A 14278-nucleotide genomic window follows, 5' to 3' on the forward strand; every position below is an offset into this window, starting at 1 on the left:
GATCACAGCAAGTTCAAGACCTGTCTGAGCTACATAGTGAGTTAAAGGGCCACCTGGGCTAGAGTGAGAGCTTGTCTCCAGAAACAAGACAGAACGTGACTTAGTAAAACTTTATTTACAAACTAAATGTGTGATCTCGATTTGGCCACTGGGGCGGAGTTTGTAGCCCTTGCTCTGAATGGTGTTCTATGCAGTAGCATCCCACAAAATGTGATGTTATATGTTATATGCTATTATTCGATTCTAATATTTTCTGAGCTTCATTTTTATTTCTTCTTTGATGTCAGACAAATTTTTGAAGTATGTTTCTCAATAATAGTGTTTGGATGTTCTTAGTTTTCTTGTTTTTGAGTCATGTGTTTCACTACTGAGTCCTACTTAATTGCATTAAGGTCAAAGAATGCACCCCATGTCAGTGCCATTCAATGGAAAACACAATGTAAACCCATGTGTCATTTTAAATTTGTTAATAGCTGTGTTTTTTAAATGAAAAAGGATTAAAGGATGGGGTCACTGAGATAGCTCAGCAGATAAAAGTGCTTGGAAACAAGCCTGAGGACCCGAGTTCAGTCCCCAGAAACCACATGATGAAAGGAAGGAATAGACTACCCTCCTGCATGTTGTCCACTGACCTCCACACATGCACTGGTGTGTGTGTGTGTGTGTGTGTGTGTGTGTGTGTGTGTGTGTGTATACACACATGCTTAGTTTTTTAAAAAGTAAGAAGGAGCAGGAAGAAATTAATTTTATAATCTATTTAGTTTAATGTAACATATCTAAAATATGTGTGATGTGTATTTACACAACTATTTACATCCCCCTTCCTTGGACAAAGCCTGTAAAATACAGTGTATGTATTCCATATGCACCACCATCCTAGGACAAGCCGTATATCAAGGGTCTGGTGTTTGCCTAATAGTTACCATATTGAAGAATGATAGATAATGTCATGCTTTCAAGTTTTCTAAGGTTGCATTGTCTGGTATATGGTCAATTTTTATAAATGTCCTATGTATATTTATAAATAGCCTACAATCTTTTGTTACTGGATGCAGCATTTTGTACACATTTGTTGACCAGATGATCTTGGTGTGTTATTTAAACCTTATTCACACCTTTGTATATATCTTAGCTACTTTTCTAGTTGTGATAAAATACCTTGACAAAAGTTGACTCAAAGAGGAAAGGTCTTATTTTGGCTCACAATTCAAGAGTACAGTCCCCATGGCAGAGCAGTCCGGGCAGCAGGAGCTTCAGGCATTTGGTCACATTGACTCCACAGTCTGGAAACAGAGTGATGAATGCCTGTGCACCTTTCACTTTCTCCTTTTTATACAGTCCAAGACGGTAGCCCAGGGAATAGTGACACCCACAGTGGGTGGGTCTTCTCACCTCAATTAATCTAGACAGTCCCCCATAGACATGCCCAGAGGCCTGTCTCCTGGGTCAAGGTCTCATCAAATTGACAAGATTAAGGATCACAGTATCTGTGGTGTTTGGAATAGGAAATGTGTTTGAGACAGGCCGTGGAGGCACACACTTTTAGTCCCAGCACTCAGGAGGCAAAGGCAGGCAGATCGATGTAAGTTTGAGGCCAGCCTGGTCTACAGAGTGAGTTCCAGGACAGCCAGGACTGTTTCACAGAGAAACCCTGTCTCATTAAAAAGAAGAAGAAGAAGAAGGAGAAGGAGAAGGAGAAGGAGAAGGAGAAGGAGAAGGAGAAGGAGAAGGAGAAGGAGAAGGAAGGAAGGAAGGAAGGAAGGAAGGAAGGAAGGAAGGAAGGAAGGAAGGAAGGAAGGAAGAAAGGAAGAAAGGAAGAAAGGAAGAAAGGAAGAAAGAAAGAAAGAAAGAAAGAAAGAAAGAAAGAAAGAAAGAAAGAAAGAAAGAAAGAAAGAAAGAAAGATGTTTGAACTCTTGGTCCCCAGTTGGTGACACAGTTTGGGGAGATAATGAAACCTTTAGAAGGTGGAGCCTTGCTGGAGGGAGTTTGTCCCTAGGGGAGGGCTTTGAGATTTTCTAGTCCCACTCTATTTCTGCTTTCCCTCTTTGCTTCTTGAATGTGGATAAAAATGTGATCAGCCAGCTTCCTGGTCCTGCTGCCATGTGTCCTGGCCTGTTACCATGCCTTCTCTACCATTAGGGACCCTGCCCTTCTGGAACCCTAAGCCAAAAGAAATGCTGTTCTCCCTTATGTTGCTTTCGCTGAGGCCGTTTTATCACGGCTGTGGAGAAGTAGCTGATCCGGCATCCTTACTGAATTTTCAGTCTGCTTGTTTGTCCAGTCAGAATAATGTGTGGAAAATCTTACACTGAGACTGTGGATTTTTCTTATCTTTGTACTTCTGCCCATCTTCTTCATACGTTTCAAATATGCACACAAATCTTAAATTACTGTCTTTTAAGTTTAACAATTCTTTGTGATAAAAGCGGCTTTCTTGTTCTGGGAAGGCTATTTGCTTCAAGTCGGGTCTGTCCTCCTTTTGCACAACTCTGGTCATTTTCTCTCAGTTGCTGTTCATGGTGTATGTCTTCTCTGTTCCTTAACTTTCAACTGCCGTATTTCAGGCTTGTCTCACAGAGAGTACATAACCAAGTTTCGCTTTTCCATTTGTTTTACTGTACTGTTTAATTGTTTTTCGTAAGACAGTGTTCTGTTTGGGTTGAATTCATCACCTTGCACGGTGACTTCCATTTGACTTGCTTATTTTATTCTTTCTTTCAGTTAGGTATTTTACTGTCGTTCCCTCCTCTACTAGTTTGGAAGTTCTAGTCTCTGCTCCTATTCTTTTAACAGTTTCCCTAGGAATGTTAATACTCTTTACTTATTAATGTCTAAAATCAACTGTTACTTTCCTCTCAGAAAACACAAGGAGTCAGAAACTCCTGGGTTCCGTTCACCTCTTTCCTGATGGATTCTTCTCGTTAAAAGTTTTAGGTCTACCGGAGACTGTTTCTGTTTTTCAAATTTCTGTTTGTCCAACTCTAGCTCCCCATGTTCTTGGCTCTTCCTTCATCTCAAGTTTTATTTTTAAAGTGTGTGTGTGTGTGTGTGTGATGTTTGTGTGTGTGTGATGTTTGTGTGAGTGTGTGTGTGTGCATGTGTGAGTGTGTGTGTATGTGTGTGTGATGTTTGTGTGAGTGGCTCTTCCTTCATCTCAAGTTTTGTTTTTAAACTGTGCGTGTGTGTGTGTGTGTGTGTGCGTGTGTGTGTGTGTGTGTGTGTGTGTGTGTGTGTGTGTGTGTGATGTTTGTGTGAGTGCCACAGTACAACTGTCAAAGTCAGAAGACAGCTCTCAGGATTAAGCCTTCCTCTTCTACCATGTGGGTTCTGGGGCTCGAACTCTGGTCTCCAGGCTTGCACAACCTGAGCCGTCTCCCTGGCCCTGCACTTCCAATTCTCCATTTGGAATCAATTGTTTAGTGCCACCAATTCATTTTTTTAAATTGTCTTTAGTCAGAAGTCAATGATTGCAAAATCTCTTGGCTGCTACTTATAAAAAGATACTATTTTTGGTGGCTATAAATCTATCTGAATTTTTATTTATTGATTAAAGTTCAAAACAGTTCTCAAATACATTTATTTATTTGTATACTTATATGTATTTGTACATATTATTTTGTTTGTAAACATTATTGTTAGTGAATATTTAGCTAAAACATGCTAGTCTAAATGTTAAAATGTAAGTACTATTTTATTTATTTATTTGTTTATTTATTTATTTTGGTTTCTTGGGACAGGGTTTCTCTGTGTAACAGCCCTGGCTGTCCTGGAACTCGCTCTGTAGACCAGGCTGGCCTTGAACTCACAGAGCTGCCTCTGCCTCCTGAGTGCTGGGATTAAAGGTGTGCTCCACCACCATTCAGCACACTATTTTTTTTTAACTTTTTCTGGGGGTATGAAGTACTAGAGTTGATATGATTCATCATGTGATGGTCAGAAGAACTCAAGGAATTCAGTTCTTTCCTTCCATCCTGTGAGCCTCTGGGACTGGACTCTGGTCATCAGTCTTGGTGACAAGTACCTTTATTCACTCAGCCATCTCACCAGCCCCGAGTCACTGTTTTTAAAACCTCCAGTCGTCTGTGGGCCTGTTTCTTCTCTCTGGTGCTTGCTGATTCATGGTATTCTATCAGGCCTACTGGTCTCTTGTCCTTCTAGGGGAGTAGGAGGGATATGAATCTCCTAGGATTAGCAACATTCGAAGTCCTGCTTCTACAAGTGTGTGTGTGTGTGTGTGTGTGTGTGTGTGTGTGTGTGTGTGTGTGAAGTTCAGAGTCAGGTACATGCCTGTGCATATCATCATACATAAGATGGCTCTCAATTAAAAGTTTTTATTTCTTTTATTAATTTTTCAAGACCTGCAGTGACTCCATAATTGGCAAGCTGGGCAGCCAACAGTGACCCACAATGAGAAAGGCAAAACCACCCAGCTGGCCACTCTTTCAGCCGAACCTCTTCCCATGCCATTTTGTGGTGAGGCCAGAAGTAAATGACAAGATCCTTAAATGCTAGGCAAGGTCTTTATTGATGCCTGCTCTGTGTTCAATCCTACACCAAGTGCTGAGTCCAAGTGATGACTTAGCTTTGGATCTGGCCTTCAAAGAGCAGCACATCCTAGCAGGATGCATCCCTAACACTCACTGATTGTCTGCTGCTGTCCATGATACCAGGGCTATAGCGCAGCAGTAAAGCCTAGTGTGTTCAAGGCCCTGGACTCAATCCCCAACACCAAATAAAGACCTAATAATTTCCAAAGACAGTTAAAAGGACTTAAGGTACATAAATGAACACATCAGCCAAATGTCCCCACTCTCCCATCATTATGAAACTCAGCATAAAAGAGATACTACAACATGATGGTCCTAGGAAAGAAAGATGGCTCAGTGGATAAAGTCACTAGACGACAAGTGTGATGACCTGGGTTCAGTCTCCATCCCAGGGATCCTCATAATGGTGGATAGAGAGAAAAGACTTCTGAGAGTTGTCTTCCAAACCCCGCACACCTATTGTGGCATGTGTGCCCGTACACATACATACATACATACTAAAACTGAAAATACACACACTCCTAATGTAAAGCTTAAGTGATGTGTTAGAAGGTGGTAAATGCCTTAGAAGTAGAGACAAATAAAGGCACAATGTTTATCGAAGAGAGGAGGAGACAGAGTGATGTTGAATATGGTGGTAAGGGCGGCTCTAGGTTAGATCCATGGCGGCCTCCTGGAGAACCTCAATGTTCAGGGGCTGAGGACAGATGGAGAAGTGAACCCTATGACAGTGGGCTCCTGGGGAGAGCCCCATGACATGACTCTGGGGGGAAAAGAAGTCAAGGAAAAAATGTCAGCAGAAGATGCAATCTGAAGGAGAGCGAGACTGGGACCCAGGGAGAGCCACAGATGGAAGGTAGGGGCCATGAGTAACAGGTACTCCTTCTGAGGCCAGTGAGAGCTATGCTAATGGTCACAGGCCAGGGGTATCAGGCCACAATCCACGAACCCCTTGGTCAGTGTCTTAGGTTTCTACTGTTGTGATAAATATGATCAAAAGCAACTTGGGGAGGGAAGGGTTTATTTTATCTTCTACTTCTAGGTAATAGTCTGAGGGAAGTCAGGGCAGGAACTCAAGCAGGGCAGAAACCTGAAGGTAGGAACTGACACAGAGGCCATGGCATAATGCTGCTTACGGGCTTTGTTCTGTGGCTTGTCTAGCCTGCTTTCTTATAGCACTCACAACCACAAGCCTAGTGTAGTACTGCCCGATGCGAACTAGGTCCTCCAACACCAATCGTTAATCAAGACGATACCATAGACTTGCCTACAGGCCAGTCACATGGGGATATTTTCCTAATTAAGATTCCTTCTTCCCAGATTTGTGTCAAGTTGACAAAAGCCAACCAGCACAATCAGCAAATTGTGGGAAACTCTTAAAACCTGTAGATTCTCTCAAAAGAACTGTGCTGGGAGCGAGTCTGCCCATGGTTGCCATCCCCAAATTATCAGACTTGCCTCTGAGTATACCTCCAAGTCATGGGATTCCCACCATGGAATGGGTGGGTGAGGGCAGTGTGGCCATCCTCACATGTCTACTCTGTCTTCTGGAGATTCTGCCCCTGTCCTGGTGTAACGTTAGCTGGTAGGGCAGTGCTGACAGTGTGTCTTGTGCTCTCAGAAGGAGACAGGAAACTGTGGCCAAGGCCCCAGCAACATTTGCCCATCAGACAGGAGAAAGGAAGTTGTGCCAGGAAGTCTGTGTAGCAACCCCTCCCTAGCCTGGGCCTTAGTGGCCCAGTCCAGCAACATCTCAGATCTCATCTGAGACCTGTCATGGCAGCAGTGACCACTCCTTCACAGATGGCATCATCCACCCCCATAGTGGTCAAGGTAGTCAATATGGCTCCGAGTTCCAAAGACATGGAATCTGTGACTAAAGGCCTCACAGTGAGTTGAGAGCTCTTCACACATACCCTTGCCCCATGGCCTCTGTGAGTTGGGACTTCCCATGACTACAGGCACAGTAGTTTCTCAGGCCCCTTTTCTTTGACGTTTTTCCATAGACCCTGGGTACCATTGTAAACCAACCTCTGGAACTCTGGTCTCTCAAAGCCTCACAGATTCTCCCCAGAAACCTCTCACTTGCCTCCACACTTTCACTCTACCCAGAAGCCTGGCAGAGAACTTGTGCCCATTCCAGTGGGGGCAGAGATTCCTATGTTAGCAGCCACAGTCATTTTCTGCTTCTATAATGATCACAGACGTAGATGGAAATTGCAGTTGGTCCAAAGACAGTGTTAGGACCTGAAATATTACAGTGAATGAGACGGAGCCTCTCACCAGGGAGTTCTGGCAGGAGAGAGAGACTACCAAGAACAGATGAGAATTTCAGACGATGGCTGTGTTATCAATAAAATAGGACAATAGACTAGGGCAGTGTGTGACTGGATGGGTCCTATGAGATCGGGTCATCAGCAAGACCTGCCTCAGAAGGGGACATCTGAGTTTAGAGTGACATAGGAAGAGTGGGGGAGGGATATACAAAGGCAGTGTGGGAAGCCAGGGAGTCTGAGGAGGAACAGGCTGGTATAGTCAGGAGGCAGGCAGGGAAGGGGATGAACCTAGACAGGAGACCAGGTAAGGTCACATGACTTGGTCTTCTATTCCCAGTCAGGTATTTTTAGGTAGGCTAGTGACACGACCTAATTTGTGTTCTTCAAAGAGTGATCTGGCTGCCATGACAGAGTGGCCAGCAGTGGGCCAGGAGTGAGGGGAGGGTTACCAGTGAGGAACTTCTTCAGGCAAAGACCTCAGCGATGGAGACAGGGTTAGGTTGAGTTGGTGATGGTTCCCTGGGGAGAAGTGGGTGGTCTCCCCTTGCATTATTTTAGGATGTATTGTTGTTTTGGAGTGTGTGTGTGTGTGTGTGTGTGTGTGTGTGTGTGTGTGTGTGTGTGTGCTTGTATGCCACATGTATGCGGGTGCCCATGGAGGCCAGAGGAGGGTGTCAGATCCCCTGGAACTGCAGTCACAGGTGGTTGTAAGATGAACTCAGGTCTTCTGGAAGACAAGAAGTGCTCCTCGCTGCCGAGCCCTGTCTCCTTCCTCATCCTCACTCATGGTTTGTGGTGGTGGTGGTGGTGGTGGTGGTGGTGGTGTGGTGGTGTGGTGGTTTTGTGGCTTTTGTTTTGTTTGTTTTTCAAGACAGGTCACTCTGTGTATCTCTGGCTGTCCTATAACTAGCTCTATAGACCAGGCTGGCTTCAAACTCAGATATCCCCCTGCCTCTGCCTCCCTGGTGCTGGAATTAAAGGTGTGAGCCACCACCACCCAAACCCACTCATGTTCTGAATAGAGCTGTGCTAATTAAAGGAGTCAAGGATGTATCCAAGGACCAGCTGTGTCCCTTCAGAGACATGTTTGATGAGCTGAAATGAGGGGACCACAGATCAGTTTGATGGGGCAACAAGAGCCCATGAGTCCTATTTGTACAATCCCATGGTCAGGGTGTCAACATCAGTGAATAACAGAAAACACAACACAACTGGCCTGGCCATCAGAGAGATATCTTGACACTAATAATTGCGAAGTCCACTTGCAGGATCTTGGCCCAGTTTCTGTCTGCTTCCCCATGAATGCATCCGTCCTCATCCTTCCTTCTCTCAGTGAGGAAAAGGTTACTTTGGTTCAAGTCATGACACCCATCAGTAGAAGCTTCTATCAGTGAATGCTGTACTAGAATCCATGAACCTCTGTTCAGTTTTATTGCTTTCATTCATATCACCTGTCACCATGGCAACGAGGATGGGCTACACCATTTTCATAGAAGAATGTCTGGTTACCAAAGAGGAAAGAGAGGAATGGAGTCTAGAAAAGTGTGCTAGTACTAACATCCACAAGACCACAGTTCACTGCAACAGCTGTTTACATGTCCCATGGGTGTTACCAAGGGGCAAGAGGACGTAGGGCTGAAGTTCAAGAGAGAGGCCAGGATGGGATACAGTGCTGTAGCTTTCACTGGCATACAGATAGTTCTTACTCACACAAGGCTGGGAAGACCACCCTGATAGTGGCCCAGTGGGCTCTGGCAGGTTCTGAGGAGAAGACATGAGAACACAAAGGAGCAACCAGAAGGCTAGGTGGAGAGCCTAGGAGTATGTTGTTAAGTTCAAAATTAAGAAAGGAAAACAATTCCCATTGGCTGAGAAAAAAAAAAAAGTGCCTTGGATGTGGCTACACAGTGGCCATCAGTGACAAGGGGCATGTCAGCAACACGGAGTGAGGAGCAGAGATGTGGAGTACAGATGACTCTTCCAGAGTGCAAATGGGGAAGAGAAAAGAGGTATTTGGAGAGTTTGTGGAGTCAAGGAAGGTTTGTGTCCTAAGGCTAGAACCATAGTGAGACCTTGTCTGAAATAAAGGAAAGAGAAAGTAAAAGAGAAGGCCATGTTAGGAAGAGCTGAGTCAAGCCAATCAACAGTCCTGTCCCTGCTGTTCCGGGGATTCCAGGCCTGGGTCAGGCCTGGGGATGAGCTGGCCGTGACTCACGGGAAAGCCTCGGTGATCGGGATCAGACAGTGCTGGGGGGAAGGTGTTAAAATGAGATCTCTAAGATGTTCCTCTGCCTGGAGTTTTCTTTCCTCCCACCTCTCACTCTGTTATCAGGATCCCACACCCACTCCTCTGCCAGGTCCTCCCTTCCCAAGATACCCCCTCACCTCCACTCCCAGAACGGCAGGTGCCCCCCGCCATCCTGACCATCTTTACAGTGGAGGATGGTGGATGTTGTGCTCAGGAAAACAAGTCCTAGATTTGGAAAAGGTCTTAGCTTGTATTCTTTTTTTTTTTAAAGTTAAGATTTACTTATTTTATTTTTATGTGTGTGTTTTGCCTGCATGTCTGCATGGGCACCATGTCTGCCTGGTGCCCACAGAGGTCAGAAGGTGTGGGATCCCCCAGAACTGAAATTACAGATGGTTGTGAACCACACGTAGGCTCTGAGAGTCAAACCCGGGACCTCTGCAAGAGTGAGAAGTGCTCTTTACCACGGAGCCAGCCCAGCTTAGGTTCTTTTACATTTTTATTTTAATTATAGTCATTTATTTCTGTTAGGATGTGTGGAGGGGTGTAGTGTGGGTGCAAGGGTGCCACTGTGCATGTGTGGGGGTCAGAGGACAACTTGTAGGATTCAATTCTCTCCTGAGGATTAAACTCAGGTCATCAGGCCTGGAAGTATTTTTGTACTCCGCCTCCCTCAAGCATCTATCTCCCAAGCCCTTAACTTGCATTCTTTTAAAGCTTCTAGCCTTTTTCTTTGTGGTCACAAATATGAGTTATGTTCGTGACAAAAATAGTTTATTGGCTGGGGATGGAGTTTGGTGGCAGAGTGATTTGCCTAGACAAGGTCCTGAATTTAACACCCAGTATCACAAATAATAATAATAATAATAATAATAATAATAATAATAATAATAATAAAAAGTTTGAAGACCTCAAAAAAGCATTGAAAAGGATGCAAAACCTACCCTCAACCCCCAGCTCAGAGACATTTACTTCTTTGTGTGCATGCCAGTGTGTGGGAGTGCAGCACGAAGGTCCCTTGTGTGGGAGCACAGCACGAAGGTCCCTTGCAACCACAGAAGAGAAAGTCAATCCTGTGTGCCTAACATTCCTGGTTTTTCTGGAGATCTGTGGGAAAAATGAAAAATCTGTTCTTCTATCCAGAAAGCTGCGAATTGGGGGTGATTAACTGCCTGGTGATCTGTGTTAAATGTCTGGCCAGGCCATATCAAGCTTCTACAACTAGGACTCGAGGTGGCTAGTAATCTAAATGACCCTGATAGCCACAGGCTCCCCAAGCATCCACAACCAGGACCAGAGGTGACTAATAGCCCAAATGATCTCTATGCTATCTTTATGACCGAGACCAGGCTAGACCCTTAGGCCCTTAAGCTAGACTAGGTGGCCTATCTCTAGAACCCATCCTCTTGGAAGACATGACATGTGTCCTGAGTTGAGTTTCAATGTAATTACGCTTCCTTGTGCATCAGGATTGTATTGCACCAGGAAACTTCTTTCCAAATTGCACTGGGCTTAAATATATCGGTAACAAACTGCCTGTCAGTAGACGCCCCGAGTCTAATCCAGGTTGATTAATTCAATCTGCACCAGGATTTCATTCTTATCTCTTCGAGCAGTTCACTTCCTTGTCTGACACCTGCAGGGACCTCCTCACCTATGGGTCCTTGTGCACGGGCATGTGTAGGTGGAGGCCAGAGAATAAGATCAATGACATTACTCGGGAGCTGTTCGCTCTGCTTTTGAAGACAGCCTCTGGTTGGTCGGAAACACCCCAGGAGCAGGCTGGGTTGGCTTGCCAGTGAGCCCCAGGGACCCTCCCATTTTTGCCTCCCTAGTACTAGAAATACAGGCACTCACCACCACACCCAGCTTCTTTCACACCAGTTCTGGGGACGGTGGTGAGCTAGGGTCCTCATGCTCACTCGGCAAAGCCCCAGGTATTTCCTTCAGATACACTGGCTTGGGTCTTCACTGACTCCCTTCCAAACTCATCTTCTTTTTATTCACTGGAGCTGTGCTTGGTGTTGTGGCCAATACGTTTTGCATATATGTTTTGGAATATAAGCTCCATGAGAAAAGGGCTTTTATCTCCCACCATTACTTTTAATGGTTACATAGTATTTTATCTCATGGGCACACAAATATTTATTTTTTTAACCTACTATTGTTACATACTGTGCCTGTTATACAGTTGTTAGGGGCAACAGTATGCAGAATATCCTTGAATGTTCATTGCAGCATTCATATTTCTGCACACCACTCTCTGAAGATTAATTTATACAATGAATCTGTTGGGTCTACTGTGTTTATTTAATTTTTTTTTTTTTTTGAGAATGGGATCTCATGTAGCAGACTGGCCTTAAATTCACTATGTATCCAAGGATGACCTTGAACTCCTGATCCTCCTGCTTCCTCCTCCCAGGTCACCATGCCCAGCAAAGATGTAGCCCAGGCTGGCCTTGAACTAGAGACTCTCTTGCCTCATTCACTTTAGCATCTGCCTACTGGCATGTGCCCCACAGCTGGCTTAAAATGTCCATATTTTGCCAAATTGCCATCCTCTTTGATTTAACCCATGTCTTTGATCCTTTTCCATGGAACCCATGAGCCTTACTTTTGATAACTGAGGAAAGATACGAATCCTAACATTATTGTTTGCTTTAAGACAGGGTCTCATGTAGCTCAGGCTGGCCTTGAACTTGTTTTGCAGCTGAAGATGACCTTGAACTCCCAATTTTCTTGCCTCTAGCTCCCAAGTGCTGGGGATGCACATGTGAATTCCTACATCTAGTTTTCTTATTTTTGATTTTATTGATATTTTCTTTAACTACTTGTGGGGCTAACTAATATTTATGAGCCATTTGCAATTTGTCTTTTCTATTTTACTTAGTCAATTCTTTTTAAAAAATTTTTTATTTTATTTTGCTTTTGCTTAAAATGGGATCTCTTATAGTTCAGGCTGCTCTGGAATTTTTCTCCATAGCAAATGATAACCTTGAACTTCTGATTCTCCTGTCTCTACCTCCCAAAATCTGCAATTACAAGCATGGGCCAGCCATTACAACCTAGTTTCTAGAGGGCTTCATGCATGCTAGGTGAGCGCCTCACCAACTGAGCTGTGCCTCTAGCCAGCTTGGTTCCTTTTACTGAATGTCTGTGTACTTCTACACGTGTGCCTGTTGCCCACGGAGGCCAGCAGAGGGCATCAGATTCCCTGGAACTAAAACTTAGAGACAGTTTGAGCCAGTGTGTGTGTGTGTGTGTGTGTGTGTGTGTGTGTATGTGTGTGTGTGTGTGCTGTGTGTGTGTGTGTGTGTGTGTGTGTGTGTGTGCTGTGAATCAAGCCCAGGTTCTCTGCAAGAACAGCCAGTACTCTTAACTGCTGAGCCATCTTTCCAGTCCCTAGCACACACACACACACACACACACACACACACACACACACACAAATCTAAAATCATTTTTGTTAAACTAAAAAAAAAAGAGAGAGAGAGAACAAATTAAATATAAATGTGACTTTGGAGAGGAATTGGCACTCTGTAATGCTCTCCACATACAGAGTATAGAGATAGATAGGTTCCTGGGGGTGTTTTTGAGACAGAGTTTTGCTATGTATAGCCCAGGCTAGCTCAGATTCTCTGTCCTCTGTCTCGGCTTCCCACATGCTGGGATGGCAGACACGAACTGCAATGACCAGGTTATAAAGCTTAGTATTTTAATTGGTCTGTACCCCATTCACTAACATCACCTTCCTGGTCTTTCCTGGGGATTTAAATCGATGCTTAGCCTCTGTTGACTCTGACATAGGAAGACTACCTCAAGGGAATCGTTCCCAGGGCCACCAGAGGTTCACATCTGCCTTGTGATTTCTCCTTCCTTGAGCAGTTCTAGAGCACCAACTTCTGCTTTACCAATTCCTGATGGCTGAGTTACGTGCGGGCCCGCACCGTCAGTGACCAGTGACAGAGGTGATGACAGAGTTACGTGCGGGCCTGCACAGTGAGTGACAGAGGTGATTGACAGAAAAACATGCAGGCCTGCACAGTGACAGGGGTGATCCAGTGTCAGGGGAGGGTGGCCCTGTGGCTTTCAGTTTGACTCTCCACAGGTGTTGGTGACCTAGTCATGTCTTACACTCCTCACCCTGTTGCCGCTGGGAATTTACCTTGCAAAATCACCACCTCTAACCACACACCTCTACTGGAGGTTTACCCCAACTGGTTAGTGTTCCATCCCCACTTTCCTGTTTGGGAGGTTTCACAATGTAGATTGTGATTTTTGTTGCCTTTTTTGGAAATTATTTTGTGTGGGGCTAACATGTAGAATGCGCTAGTATTTCGGATGGATTCCCTCCCGTTGTATGAGAGCTGAGCACTTGTGGTTGGTCCTGGTGTTTCTACAGATACGGGGAACCTTCTCTTTCATCTTTTCTGGGGTTTGCCCCCTCCCCAAACCACAGAGACACTAAAATAGCTTCAGAGATGAGCTGGCTGAGGTTCTGTTTATGCTTGCTACTAAAACACAGAGTGGCTCTTGAAGTCCACGTGCCTTTTTGCAAAGAATTAGCACTTTTTTAAAAGATTTTTTTATTTATTATGTACACAGAAGAGGGTGCCAGATCTCATTACAGATGGTTGTGAGCCACCATGTGGGTGCTGGGAATTGAACTCAGGACCTCTGGAAGAATAGTCGGTGCTCTTAACCTCTGAGCCATCTCTCCAGTCCCAAAGAATTAGCTCTTGCTTTCTCCTTTTCCCCATAAAAATTTCTCTATTCCTCACTTTAGGAGGAGAGAGAGAGAGAATGTTTAACCCCTGAGCAGCTTTCCAGCCCAAGCATTCTGATATTTTTCCTCCCTCTTGGACAGACTGTTCTAGGCTCCTTCCTCTTCCTCCCCAGCCAGCAGCCAGGAAACTGAGTGCACCTGTTCTCTCTCAGTTCATCAAGAGCTCTGAGAATGGGGTGCATCCTTCCAGTTCCAGGGGATCCACAACCTCTTAAGGTCTTTATGGCCATCTTCAGCCCTGTCTCCAACCAAAGTTCACTGTAGTCCTTCAACCACACATCAAAACAGGGGGTCTTGGGCAAATTCCCAGAGACCACAGGGTCAGAGGTGGTGGTGGCAATGATATTTTTGCACATAGAATCTTGATTTGTCTTGCTTTGTGTTAACTCCTAAGTAAAACCATTGACAGTCATCACTAGG

This window comes from Peromyscus eremicus, chromosome 8a (assembly GCF_949786415.1).
Source record: "Peromyscus eremicus chromosome 8a, PerEre_H2_v1, whole genome shotgun sequence".
Lineage (NCBI taxonomy): Eukaryota > Metazoa > Chordata > Mammalia > Rodentia > Cricetidae > Peromyscus > Peromyscus eremicus.